The 14821-nt window shown below is 35.6% G+C and overlaps 1 pseudogene; it reads right to left on the minus strand.

Moving 5' to 3' along the window:
- Positions 1-12407: 12407 nt before the first annotated feature.
- Positions 12408-14223, minus strand: LOC143578583 (F-box/LRR-repeat protein At4g29420 pseudogene; annotated as a pseudogene).
- Between the last annotated feature and the right edge of the window lie 598 nt (positions 14224-14821).

The raw sequence follows: 14821 nt of genomic DNA on the forward strand, positions 1-14821 counted from the left end.
GTTACTTAATTAGTTGTTGCATACCCATATGTTGTAAGAGATTAAACAATTAAATAACATAGCATATAATATATTACATGATAAGTAATAAAAGAGAAGTGCATAACATATGATTACTAGGAAATGTTTATAATAAAATGTAGAATGTCACAAATTAAATAAAATAAAGTTATCTAAAGTTTAATCAAATTGATGATGACTTAATGAGGGTGTAAATGAAGGTGTAAATGATGAGTAAATAACAATGAATGTTATATTTTTATTTTTCTCTTCCTTTGGCCGTCCATTTCACACCCACACACACACACTTTGTATTTTCTAAAAATTCTCTCAAATATCATAAACAACTTGGTGATTCTTAGAAGCAAGGGTGTAGAGTTCTTGGACAAAGCAATAGGTAAATATGGTTTAGTACATATTCTTATTCATATTTTGATTTTGGGTTATGAAAACCTAGTATCCAAATAATCAAATTTCTGAAAATGAACTAAGAATAATCAAGGTTGATTGTTAAAAGAAATTTTGTGTTTTGTTATCAAAGAAAAGATGGAAACCTTTTCATAACTAAATGTTATTTTATGAATCAGTAAAATAATGAAATACATGATATTTGATTATATAAAGATGTCCCTTGATGATTAAAGATCATAAGCATATAAGAATCATGATTTTTATGACTTTTGGTTTGAATTTGCTTGTTGACAGATTTTGTGGTTTAGATTGTAGATTGAATAACTTGATGATACGTTGGTGTTTCAGCTTGATTTTTGATACTATGATTAAGTACATTGATTCTAGTTTTCAAAAAGTCAAGAATCATAATTTTTGGACTTTGTTTGACTAGTTTTTATTAATTTACAAAATCGGGTTGCAATCCTGATTGAAAGGGGAATTTTCTGAGCTGTGTTATAAATTGCATAACTTTATATTAAAAATAGATATGGGCGTGATTCCAATTCTGGGATGTTATAAATTGAAGTAGTAATCTAACCCAATTGTTTTTGTATAAATTGGACAAATATAGAATTTTTGGCAAATATTTGTGTACTGCTGTGTTAAAATAGAGACTGAAATTAAGTTGGTGTAGAGTGTGAATATTCTGTATACTTATGTGAATTAGAAAATTATAAGAAAAATATATGTTATACCTAATACTTTTAATAATATGTGTGAATTATTTGGTAATTTAATAACAAGTTTTGGTTGGTTGGAAAAATCAGTTTTGATTATTGAAAACTTGTTAAGGATGAGTAACATATTGGTTAGTAAAAATAATTGTAGTTTGTAATAGAATGATTGTGATAAATTAGATTTTGGCTTTATGGGTCAACTTAGAATTGTTTGACTAAGTGGTTAGTCTTACTTGTGATGTGTAGAAAGTGGTAAAAGTTAGACTTAGTCATAGGATTGTATGAAAGGTGGCTAAGTGCACATTACTTGATTATTGTTAAATTGTGACTAGGAACATCATGTAATCATTCAAAGTCTAGAATATTTGTCAAAAGTCATCAACGGGTCGACGGTCAACCTTTTGGACCGTCGGTCAACATTTTGGTCAAATGTCAACATTTTGGTCAACGGTCAATAAAACTCAACTTTTAGTCTTCGGTTATCGAGACTTGGACTTTTTAGTCAACGGTCAACAACTTGGACCTTTTCATCAAAAGTCAAACGAAAAGTCAAACTTTGGTCAAAGTCAACAAAAGTCAAACTTTGGCCAAAGTCAACAAAAGTCAAACTATTGTCAAACTTCAAATAAACAAGGGAATTGTTTGGATACTAAGGGTTCTATGAATCGCATAGCGAATACTTATAGTGCTTGTATGATTTAGGCACTAGAACAACTTTGACTTAAGCAGTTGACTTTCAATTTGAACCGCATTCGAGGTGAGTTTCACTACCCCACTTTTTACTTACTCCTTTGGGGGGAAAGCATGCAACATACAAACTTTTTGGATAATTGTAGACTTTTAAATACCTCATATGTACATTGTGAACTTATACTGAAGTCCCCCATGCACGTTGGACCGTTAGCAATTGTATATTGGCTGGGTAATGAAAGGTAGTACTACTGGGTTTGACAAACCCCCTAGGGGCTCTCGGTTGAGGGAGTCGCCGGGCGTCTCATTTACTAGAAACACACTAGTCTTATATTAGACTTCGTGGGTGGCAAACAAAACTAACATGTCAGCCTCGGTCACAATAGAAAACACACTAATGTAACGTGACTGCTAGCCTAATTAACTAGCGGTATTTCTAATGTATACATTATCCATGCTTTATTGCTTACAACGCGTACTTACTATATGGTTTGTTTAACAAACTTGTTTTCAAAGTCAAACCTGTGAACTCACCAACCGTTGTGTTGACCCGTTTTAGCATGTTTTTCTCAGGTGTTTAAGGTGCACGTGAGAAGTTGAAATGAGTCTAGGATGCATGGATCCCACTAAGCATCGAATTATGCTGGGAGTCTTTAATGAAATGTTATGTCTGGGCGTCTTGACACGCACTCTGGGTTTTTAAGTGTTTTTCATAAATTATACACTTCCGCAAATGTAACAACTTTATTGTAAATGTACTTACCTCATTTATGATGAGCAATAATATTTAAATATTTTCCTTTATAAATTGGTTGTTCGTTATGACACATCGCTAGATCTTGGTATGTTACGCGCCTCATGGTAAAACCCCGTTAGTCGAAAATTGAGGGTGTGACACTGGTGACTGCCATATTTGGTCGAGAGTGGTCTCGTGCCCAAGGGGTTGTGAAGTGAAGGGAAAGCCGTTGGGCTTGGTCTCCCATAGGTATAAGGAGATGGGTTAAAAGGTTGGCAGGTTACACTTGGACCAGCTTCTAAATGAGAAGCAACTGGTCGTAAGCTGGTTAGAGGGGAAGGTGGACGTCCGAGCGACAGTGACTGCCATATTTGGTCGAGAGTGGTCTCGTGCCCAAGGGGTTGTGAAGTGAAGGGAAAGCCGTTGGGCTTGGTCTCCCATAGGTATAAGGAGATGGGTTAAAAGGTTGGCAGGTTACACTTGGACCAGCTTCTAAATGAGAAGCAACCGGTCGTGAGCTGGTTAGAGGGGAAGGTGGACGTCCGAGCGACAGTGAGGGCTCCGGATCGTCATACTCCAGCCTTATTCTTATCCCATTTTCTCTTTCTTGGCTCACGTGTTGGTTAAAAAGATGTCTTAGTTGCAAGAAATGTCGTGATACCCCTTCCATTGTCAAGTCGACACACTCCGGGGTGTTCGTGACTCCTGCATGAGGAGAAGGAACTCCAGATCGTGAAAGGGTTGGAGTTCGGAAAGGTGAAAACTCGATGAACAAAGGTTCCGTCGGAGTTCCTCCCGGGGTGGAAAAAGGTGTGGTAGCCGCCGGAGTTTCCTGGCCGGCACTTGGCGTCGGTGTTCTTGACACTTGATCGATTTCATTGGGAGATCCACCTTCCGACATTTTTATTTTAGTGAAAATGGAGCTACACTACTGGTCTTTAAGATAAAGTAAGCGGCGTAGCCCCACGGTGGGCACCAACTTGTTGCTACAACAATTATAAGACCAATGATAGTGAATGAACTGGTTAGCCTAACAGGCTTCAAGGGTTCAGGTTAACCTAACGCAGGTCGTGGTGTCCCTCTACGTTTGCGAAACATAGAGAGAGGTTCACTAGTTTATTATTAGTTGTTATAGTTCACCGGAGAATCCAAGACCGAGATGTTTGAGACCGGTTTTTGGATGAGGTTCTTGGTGAAGCTATGATGTTTGTGAAGTAAGAAAGAAACAAGCAAAGTGCTAGTTTCTCAAGGAATAAGAGAATATCAAGGAGTATGTCTTAACTCTCCAGATCTGATGATCCCTTGTTTATGGTTGGGTCCTCTTTATATAGAGGGAGAGATGCAAGCCTTTTGTCCAGTGGATAAATTAATTAACCTCGAGTTTGCTAGAGGGTTGACCATTTATGGGTGGGAAGCTTTTTACCGTTGGTCATTGATTATAATAATAATACTTTTTCTGAGCATGTCCCTTGTTCAGAGGGAACAGTGATATGAACAGTGATTTGACGTGGTACTGTTGCACGTGCCTACTGTTCACGTACTTGTTTACATAAATTGGGCGGGAAACGAACCCTTTAACCTTCTAACATTTTTAGCGTTAATGTGTGAAAGCCATTTTATTAATTCATTGGGCTACCCCCGTCATCATATATATATATATATATATATATATATATATATATATATATATATATATATATATATATATATATATATATATATATATATATATAAACGAAAACATAAAAATCCTACGTGTTGTGATGTAGTCGCTCCTCCTTTATTTGGAGCCACCAGATTTGCTTGATTTTTAAATGAAGGCTTCTCATGCATTTGACCCGAATTCATGGGTATGGGTATTACCAAACCCAGATATCCCTTAAACGGGTTATAACATCTCATTAAATAAAAAATTATTCTCACCAAATTATTGATTTAAAAAACCTATAAAATAAGATATACTAAAAATTAATATCTTATTTATTTTAAAAAAGATATATATATATATATATATATATATATATATATATATTATTTAAATTAAAAAACCAATTTTATAGTAAAAAAAAGTAAACGGGTCTTGGGTCTCATCAAACCATAAGTATATTATTAACTTTCATAAATATTATTTATAATTAAAAAAAACCAATTTTATAGTAAAAAAATAAACGGGTCTTTGGTCTCATCAAAACCATATAGCTTTTAAACCGAGTTATAGCATCTCATTTATTTGTGAAACAATTTATTATCAAACCATAAATATATTATTAACTTTCATACAAAAATCCTACGTGTCGCGATGTGGTCGCTCCCCCTTTTTTGTAGTCACCGGATTTGCTTGATTTTTAAATGGAGGATTCTCATGAATTTGACCCGAATTCACGGGTATGGGTCTTATCAAACCCAGATATTCCTCAACGGGTTATAACATCTCATTAAATTAAAAACTAATCTCACCAAATATTTGATATAAAAATCCTATAAAGTAGGCTAATTTTATAGTAAAAAAATAAACGGGTTTTGGGTCTCATCAAACCCATATAGTCTTTAAACCGGGTTATAACATCTCATTTATTTGTAAAACAATTTATCATCAAATCATAAGTATATTATGAACTTTAATACAATAAAAAAATAAAAATTCAAAAAATAAATAAATATTAGAAACGGATAATATAAAGCAACCCCCCGTAATACGAGGGGATAAAAACTAGTAATATATATAAACGAAAACCCAAAAATCCTATGTTTCGCGATGTGGTCGCTCTCCCTTTCTTGGAGTCACCAGATTTGCTTGATTTTTAAATGGAGACTTCTCATACATTTGACCCAAATTCACGGTTATGGGTCTTATCAAACCCATATATTTCTTAAACGGGTTATAACATCTCATTAAATTAAAAACTAATCTCACCAAATATTTTATTTGAAAATCCTATAAAGTAGGGATATACCTAAAATTAATATCTGATTTATTTTAAAAAAAGTTATATATTATTTATAATTAAAAACCAATTTTATAGTAAAAAAAATAAACGGGTCTAGGGTCTCATCAAATCCATATAGCTTTTAAGCCGGGTTATAACATCTCATTTATTTATGAAACAATTTATCATCAAACCATAAGTATATTATTAACTTTCATACAATAAAAAAATAAAAATTCATAAAATAAATAAATATTATAAACAAATAAGATAAAACAACCCCCGTAATACGGGAGATAAAAACTAGTGTATATATATATATTGTATGTATTTTCAGGTGAATGGTGGCATGCCGATAGTGGTTGTGAAGCAGGCCAATGCTTTAGGCCTACCTCCAAATATGTCCGATGCTCACACGATCAATGGAAAACCCGGCCCACCATCCCGTGTTCTGAAAAACATACGCAGTTGTCATATAGGGTTTATTAGAGGCGTCACCCTTGTTATATAGGGTTTATTAGAGGTGTCACCCGTGTCATACTGAATTGTTAAGCCACCATATTTTTATACGTCTTATAAAAACACTAACATACACACATTTAAAATCGTGTCATACATAGGTAATAGTTAAGTTGTAAACGTGTTATTTGACTGAGTGAGATGTAAAACGTTGTGTTAAACTTGTCATAAACGGGTTAGTGGGCCTGAGTGTTCACTTTAATAAGTTGGTCATAAACGGGTTAGTAATCTGTTTAACTAAACATATCAACTTAAACAAAAATCATTTAATTGAATAAAAACATGTCCAGCTTTTAAACGAGTAGATATGCAAACCCAAAATATGATTATTTTTATGTCGTGTACGTGTGTTGGACACCTAATAGACTAATAGTTATTACTAGCATTTTATCTAATTAATACATAAAAAGAATTATAACATTATTTTTTTTATAATATATGTCTTCATATACATTTCAGGTACTTTTGCAATGGAAGTAGAATAACGAACAAAATACCTTTTGAGAATTGTCAATGCTTCCCAACGAACTAAATGCCTTTTAAGAATTGTCAATGCTTCCCTCAACGACGAGCTATTTTTCGCCATTGATGGGCACAACATGACTTTGAATCCTATTGTAGCGATTAGTATGGATTCACAAGATCAATTTAACAAGGGAAATCATAACGAGATGCAGTTGTGCTTGAGATGATCGGCTTTGAAGGCCGAACACTAGTGCATAAATTTGTGTTTTTGAAATGTTTGGTTTTGACTTTAGTTAACAAAGTTTCAACTCAAATGGTGTTTTGACTTTACTTAGCTGTTAGGCTCTTGTTTTGACTTCATTTAGTCATTACATTTGTTGTTTAATCTTTAGCTTCAAATGCTTAAACTTAAGATTTTGCGTGTTTTTGTTTTAAGTTGACCCATCCTAACCAGTATCAAAATGATTGTTTTTAGATGAACCTTTCTGATCCAGACCCGTTTTAACTCAAACTCGTTTTAAAAAGTTATATATTACAAATTGATTTTAGAAGCCGTCTTGACCCTAACCCGTTTTATAAAAATTTATTACAGACTGATTTAGCAAAAAAATATAATAAGACAAAATAGGTAATAGTTTTATTTTAGAAGAAAAATGTAATAAACCAAAATAGTTGGTAGTTAAAAGAACAAAATTTGCTAAGTAAAAGTTGCATAACTTAATGTTTTAAGGTTTTGTATGATACAAATAAGTTGAATAACCATTGACATGTTTGCACTATGGTTTGCTAACAAACTGTTAGTTTGTCAATACTATAGAGTGAAATTATATTCATTTTGCCTTATATAAGTTACATAACTTGTGTTCAGATTATTTAAAAGATTTGTATGATACAAATAATGAAATAAACTTACACCAGTTTTGTATCATTACAAGTTAAAACTTTAAGGTGGGATATAAAACTTTGTTATAATTTAAATAGTTTCCTAACTTTTACACAAACATTTGAAAAGTTTGTGTCAAACAAACATTAAATAAATAAATAAATAAATAAAAGTTGTATCCATGGTTATCGGGCTTGTTCAGGAAACGGGTTGTAAAACGGGTTTTTGTGGGTCCCGGGTCAACTCAAAAAGTTGACATTTTTTACCCGACTCGCTAAAACTTGACTTTGCCACTGTGGTTTCAGTTTCCGCATCTAGACCATCTGAAAGGTCAAACTTCATCGAGTGATCAACAGTTTTTAACAAACCAGCCGCCCCGTAATGGAAAGAACGACTAGGCCTTCCCTTCATTAGAAGACTATGGATGGAAAATCCGTTTAGTTTTCTTGGTCTTTAGGTTTATTAACCTTAATCTTATTAACGATACACCCAAAGTTTAAATTATAAAGTCAATTTGTTATTTATAGATAAAATTCATATTTATTGTTTTCCTAATATGTTGCAAATCACGTCCCTATAATTCAGCATTGTAATTGTATTTATTTGATGTTCTTGTAAATGAATTTTTAATTTCAATTGTCATCCTTTTATATGGTATCACGCCACCCACCGATCCTCTCAAAAACCTAATACACAAACTGCCGCTTTCACTCTTCCATCTCAGGGCAAACAATTATATTTTTTCCGGTACGATGTCCACTACCAGCATCACAGCCTCTTCCACTATTGGCAAACAATTATGTGTTCCTTCTATATCTCGTAATATTATTTTCATATCTCGTTTATGTCTTGACAATAATATATCAATTCAGTTTTTTTCTCTTAATTTTGTCATCAAAGAGTCCCACTCCCATCTCCCCCTCCTACGGGGAACAGCTAAACATGGAATTTACGAGATTCGTCCAAAATCGCCACCTCTAGTCTTTCATGTTCAACAAAATAAGTCTTCATTGTGGCATCATCGACTTGGACACCCGCATTTCCAAGTGCTACAACGTTTATCTTCTCTTGTTTCGTCAATTTCTCCTTTCAAAGACACGTGCAATTCTTGTTGCGTTAGTAAAACTTCCTTTTCATATTTCATCTATTACTTCACATGCACCTTTAGAAATTTTATTTTCGGATGCATGGTCGTCTCCCGTTCTTTCGTTTGATGGTTATAAATATTACATAATCTTTGTTGATCATTATACCAAATATACTTGGATTTATCCATTGAAAAAGAAATCCGATTCACTTCAAGTATTCATTAGCTTTCAGCGTCTTGTTGAAAATTATTTTCAATGCAAAATAAAACAGTTATTTTCTGACAATGGAGGCGAATTCATCAAACTTGCTTCTCATCTTGCATCTTGTGGCATATCTCATCTTACCTCCCCACCTCACACACCCGAACACAATGGCTACGCCGAAAGTCGACATCGTCACATAGTCGAAACGGGTCTTACCCTTCTATCCCATGCCAAAATGCCCCTTACATTTTGGCCTTTTGCCGTTACCACCGCCACTTACTTAATAAATCGTCTCCCCACTTCTACTCTACAAAATGATTCTCCTTACTTTCAATTATTCCAAAAATTACCAAATTATGATAAACTTCGTAGCTTTGGTTGCCTCTCTTATCCTTGGATCCGACCATACTCTTCTCACAAACTTCAACCTAAATCTAAGCCATGCATTTTTGTTGGCTACTCATCCACCCAAAGCGCCAATTATCTATTAGATCCCCAAACAAATAAAGTCTATATTTCCCGCCACATACATTTTGTGGAAACACATTACCCATACGAGATGCTATCCCAAACATCCACTCCTCCACCCCCTAATCCGACGATTGGCTACCCCTCTCGGTTCATATTCATACCACCATCCAAACACCCACGGCTAACACAGTTCCAACAAATACCAACCACACCCAAAATTCCACACCTTCTACCCATATTAATACTCAAGCCCCACCTCCCACTGAACAACCCCCTACCTCACCTCATTCCACGGCTCACCCCCCCCCCCCCCCCCCCCCCCACCACAAATAACACTCAAACAATTCCCACTTTACAAATTCCAACCCATTCCTCCTCTGACCCAATTACTCAACCAGTCCACACTTCACTTAATTGCACCCTACCCTCCTCCTCGGCTCACAATCAGACAACCCACACCACACAATCCCACCCTCTTGTTCAGCCCACTACTACACAAACTGACCCTCCCACACAACCCATTCAAACCCGAATACGTAAGCCGAACCCCAAATATCATAATAAGAATTTTGTTCTTTATAATGTCTCTACCTCTCCTCCTTCTGAACCCGCAACTATCACTCAAGCCCTCAAACATCCATTTTGGCGTAAAGCTATGCAAGAGGAGTTTGATGCTCTAACTCGAAATGCTACTTGGTCTCTTGTTCCAGCCGAATCCGCACCCAACCTCGTTGGTTGAAAATGGGTTTTTCGGACCAAATTTAAACCGGATGGTACAGTTGACCGCATAAAAGCTCGTTTAGTAACTAAAGGATTCCACCAACGTCCCGGTCTCGACTATGTTGAAACTTTTTGTCCCGTCATTAAACCTGCCACTCTTCGACCTATCCTTTCTTTAGCTACCTCTCACAATTGGTGTCTTCGCCAACTAGATATAAATAATGCCTTCTTACAAGGCACTTTAACTGAGGATGTTTTTATGTCTCAACCACCTGGCTTCATCGATCCTTCACTCCCGAATCATGTTTGCAAATTAAAGAAGGCTATCTATGGCCTTCGACAAGCATCACGTGCTTGGTACGATGAGTTAAAATCATATCTCCTTTCGGTTGGCTTTAAACCTACCATCTCCGATCCCTCTCTCTTTGTCAATCGCATCACTAAATCTCCCATTTTTCTTCTAGTGTACGTTGACGACATCATTGTTACCGGTCCCGACACCTCTCTAATTAATTGTTTCATTAACTCACTTTCCAAGCGTTTTTCTCTCAAAGATCTTGGCTCCCTCTCCTATTTTTTAGGTGTCGAAGTTATTCCCCATAAAAACGGTCTCTTCCTTTCTCAATCTAAATATATTCTTGATTTGTTAAATCGAGCTAACATGAGTGACTGTAAGCCGGCCTCTACCCCAATGTCCTTCTCGGATCGCCTCACCCCCACCGATGGCACACCTCTTCCCCTACCCACCCAATATCGTGCATTCGTTGGTGCTTTACAATACTTATCTCTTACACGACCTGATGTTGCCTTCGCGGTTAACAAACTCTCTCAGTTTATGCACTCACCCACCAACATACACTGGGCTGCCCTCAAGAGATTACTTCGTTATCTCCACGGTACATTTCATCATGGGTTATTTCTTAAAAATAATTCCCCACTACATCTCCATGCTTTCACCGATGCCGATTGGGCTAGCGACAGAACTACGTATCGAAGTACCACGGGTTATATTGTTTACCTAGGCTCCAATCCGATTGCTTGGACTTCTAAATGACAACCAACTTTGGCTAGATACTCCACCGAAGCCGAATTTCGAGCCGTGGCCTCCACCACAACAGAAGTCCAATGGATTATATCCCTCTTATCTGAGCTTGGTTACAAATCCACAGTCACCCCAACAATATTCTGTGATAATTTGAGTGCCACACATTACTCGGCCAACCCGGTATTCTACTCGCGCATGAAACACCTAGCTCTTGATTTCCACTTTGTAAGGGAAAAAGTACAACAACGCACCATTCGTGTCACTCACATTTCCGGTGACGATCAACTTGCCGATGCTCTTACCAAACCACTATTAAAACCACGCTTTCACTATTAAAACTTGACTTTGCCACTGTGGTTTCAGTTTCCGCATCTAGACCATCTGAAAGGTCAAACTTCATCGAGTGATCAACAGTTTTTAACAAACCAGCCGCCCCGTAATGGAAAGAACGACTATGCCTTCCCTTCATTAGAAGACTATGGATGGGAAATCCGTTTAGTTTTCTTGGTCTTTAAGTTTATTAACCTTAATCTTATTAACGATACACCCAAAGTTTAAATTATAAAGTCAATTTGTTATTTATAGATAAAATTCATATTTATTGTTTTCCTAATATGTTGCAAATCACGTCCCTATAATTCAGCATTGTAATTGTATTTATTTGATGTTCTTGTAAATGAATTTTTAATTTCAATTGTCATCCTTTTATAAATCTTGTATCATTGTGATCAGATTAATAATAAATGACTTGTTGGAGACTCACGCGTTGCAACGACTCAAACTTTGTTATGTAAAGCAGATATTCAACACATTAGAAACTTATATAACGAAAATAAAGAAAGTGGTGTTTGTCTGTCGACTTCAAGGACCTGTCTTGACTCGTTAATCGTTATCGATTTTGACACACCATTCAAAATAATTTGAGTATATTCAAGGGTATACTCAAAAAAACACCTATATACAAAAAATTCAAGAATTTTAATTCCAGTTATACCATTCAAACCGGTAACTGTTCCAGGAATATTTATCATAATAACTAAACATTCCCCATCGCCATGTCAACCCAGGCCAACGAGCCATGCACTTTGACATGAACATTTCAGATACACAACCATCAACATCACGATCTATGAGAAACGAGACCTCTGACAAGCCGCCACATTGGTCCAACAAAGAAGCAACAAACGAAAAAGTCAACGACTGGTCAACCAATGTCAAATAAGACATTCCCCCTATCCAAAATATCCTGACCTTCTAGTTCGGGAAAACCATGAACACCTTCGCTAGGCTTGGTTTTGAGTATTCATCAGCAGTGTCGAATTTTTCTGACTCCATAAGTGTCAAGTTTTCTACTGTTTTTGTGATCGGGAACTTTCAAAGTACGGAGCCAAGAACATAAGAGTCAAGCACAAGCGTTTTCAAATTCTCAAATTTTTTGACTGTTAACGTGCCGTATAAAGATCGAATGAAAAGATGAAAGTGAGATAACGTGGGAGCTTCAATACGTATTGCGTCAACAATGGAACATTTTACTTGAGTGTGATGAGGTTCGGGGCGATTAGAGTCAAAGTTGAAAGAAAAGCATCAGCTACATCCAAATGGCAGGCTTTGAGGTTGACAAGGCGGATCACGGGATCTTTAACCTTTGAAGAATCTAGCAAGTTAAGAACTTGCAGATTCGGGAAACGCGTAATGATCTTGTTTAGGTCTTCGTCGTTTAATGTTGTATATTCGAGTGTCAAACTTGTTAGCATTGGCATTGGTTTCAAATTTTCGAGAGACATATATGCATGCTTGAGGTATAAGTCAACAAGATTATGACCTGCAAAATCACTTAATTAATCACAAGTAAATCAAGCTCTTTTTCTAAAGCTTGAGCTCAACTCCCAAATCAGTTTTTCAAGCTTGGGTTCATTTATTATTTATTAATTTATTTACTACTTAATAAAGGCTTCATTAAAGTTTTTTTTGATATATATATATATAAAAACTAGCATTAAAAATTTATTACAATCTTTACATAAAAATTAATGTTAAGCCTTTTAAAAGCCTATGAAAGATTGAGCTCAACTCATGAGTCACTTTTTCAAACTCGAATTTGTTGATTATTTATTAATTAAGTTAGTACATTATAAATTATTTTTATATATCATTAAGGCTCGACAAGCCTAATGTAATTTTAAATTTTAACTCTTTTTAGACCGGCAAGCGATCTCAAGCCGAGCTTCAGCTTGTTAATTATTTATCATAATATATAAAATAATTATATATGCATTAAATTAATAATAAACAAGTTTGTTTATGCTCATTTGTGTTCGTTAGTATCCATAGTTTACAAAAGAAATGAATACGAACAAGCTCAATTCCTTAACAAACAAACACAAAGTTTCATTCGGTAAAGTGCTTATCAACAGTCTGTTTTTCTGACAAAAGCTTAACGAACGTGGAGGTGGGCCAGGCCCGGCCCAAGGGTGTGGCTGGGTAGTCGACGGCCATAGGCCCGACACCCCGATAGGCCCGAAATTTTTTTATTTTTTTTTAAATATGTATTTTTATGAAAAACAATATGTATAATCAATGTCTAAACACATTTACATAAACACCAGCTTGGTCTAGTGGCAAAGAGGTATAACTTATAACCAAGAAGTTGTGGGTTCTAATCTTACCTAAGACATTTTTTAGTTCTTTTTTACACAAAAGTTTTTTACATAACTCAAATCATAACCAAGTAAGCCCACATAAAATTAACTTGTTTAAACACAACAAAATGTTTCTTTTACTTAAGACCCGAAAAAAATTTCGACTTCTCGGAGCCGGCCCTGAGGTGGGCAAAAGAACCGATTAACCGAACCGACCTGAAAATCATACCGAAACCTAACCAGTTTGAAACCGTAGGTTCGGAACCAATTTGTAATGTTCTCCACCAACACCGGTTAACCGAACCGAAATCGGCTAAAACCGGTCAAAACCCAAACCATAACCGATTTTTAACCAGGTCAAGAACCGGTTTCAACCAAACCGAAACTGATTATAAACCGGTTTTGACTTTTGTTGACCAAATCAAACCAATTTCAACCCAAACCGGTTTGTGCAACTAACGAACACAAACAAAATGCATGCATGCATGCATCTTTTTTCCTAACTAGACAAGTAACTAATGAACTTACAATACTTGGAGATCAACGGCAAAATATTTGATACGCGATCCATATGGTACCCTAGACAATATATCGAAAGCGATTTCAACGTTTTGGAAACCTTAGGCATCCACTTGTTAACAAACTTATCATCTTCAATGTAGAAATCTTCTTGCCCAGGATCCATGCAATCTAAAATAGCAGGCATCGGTTTTACATGGCCTATACGCACCGATTCGACAGTTTTTAACGTCGAAACTAGGCCGAGAAAAACCGGCTTGTAACTCTGAACGTTCTTAGAGCTTATATTATTATTATTATTATTATTATTATTATTATTATTATTATTATTATTATTATTATTATTATTATTATTTTCGTACCACTTGATTGAACATGGAAGGTTGATGGATCGGAGGAATGGGAAGACGGTGTTGAAGGCTTTCGAAGCGACTCGGCAGCGCGCCATGTAGGCTGAGTCGGAGAGGTGGCTTAGGATTTCCATAAGCAGAGAGTCTGGGAGTGAGTCCATTGACAGTACAAAATTATGTACGTACAAAATTATGTACGTGACGGTGTTGAAGAAGAAAACTATACAAAATATCACAATTTTTTTTGTATTTATATTAGTTTTTCATAAAATAGTGATGGTTAAAAATATTTGGGCCCTGAGAAAAAGAAATTGGGGTTTTTTCTCCTTTTTATTGGGCTAAAGCAAATATTTTTAGAATGATGGTTTTTTATTTTTAGAATGATGGTTTTTTTTTATGTTAAGTCACCGTACTCTTTAATTTGAAGAGTCTCGT

The sequence above is a fragment of the Bidens hawaiensis genome, unplaced genomic scaffold (genome assembly GCF_021521415.1).
Source record: "Bidens hawaiensis isolate Kalapana, Puna unplaced genomic scaffold, B.hawaiensis_p1.1 tig00029297_1, whole genome shotgun sequence".
In the NCBI taxonomy this organism is placed as follows: domain Eukaryota; kingdom Viridiplantae; phylum Streptophyta; class Magnoliopsida; order Asterales; family Asteraceae; genus Bidens; species Bidens hawaiensis.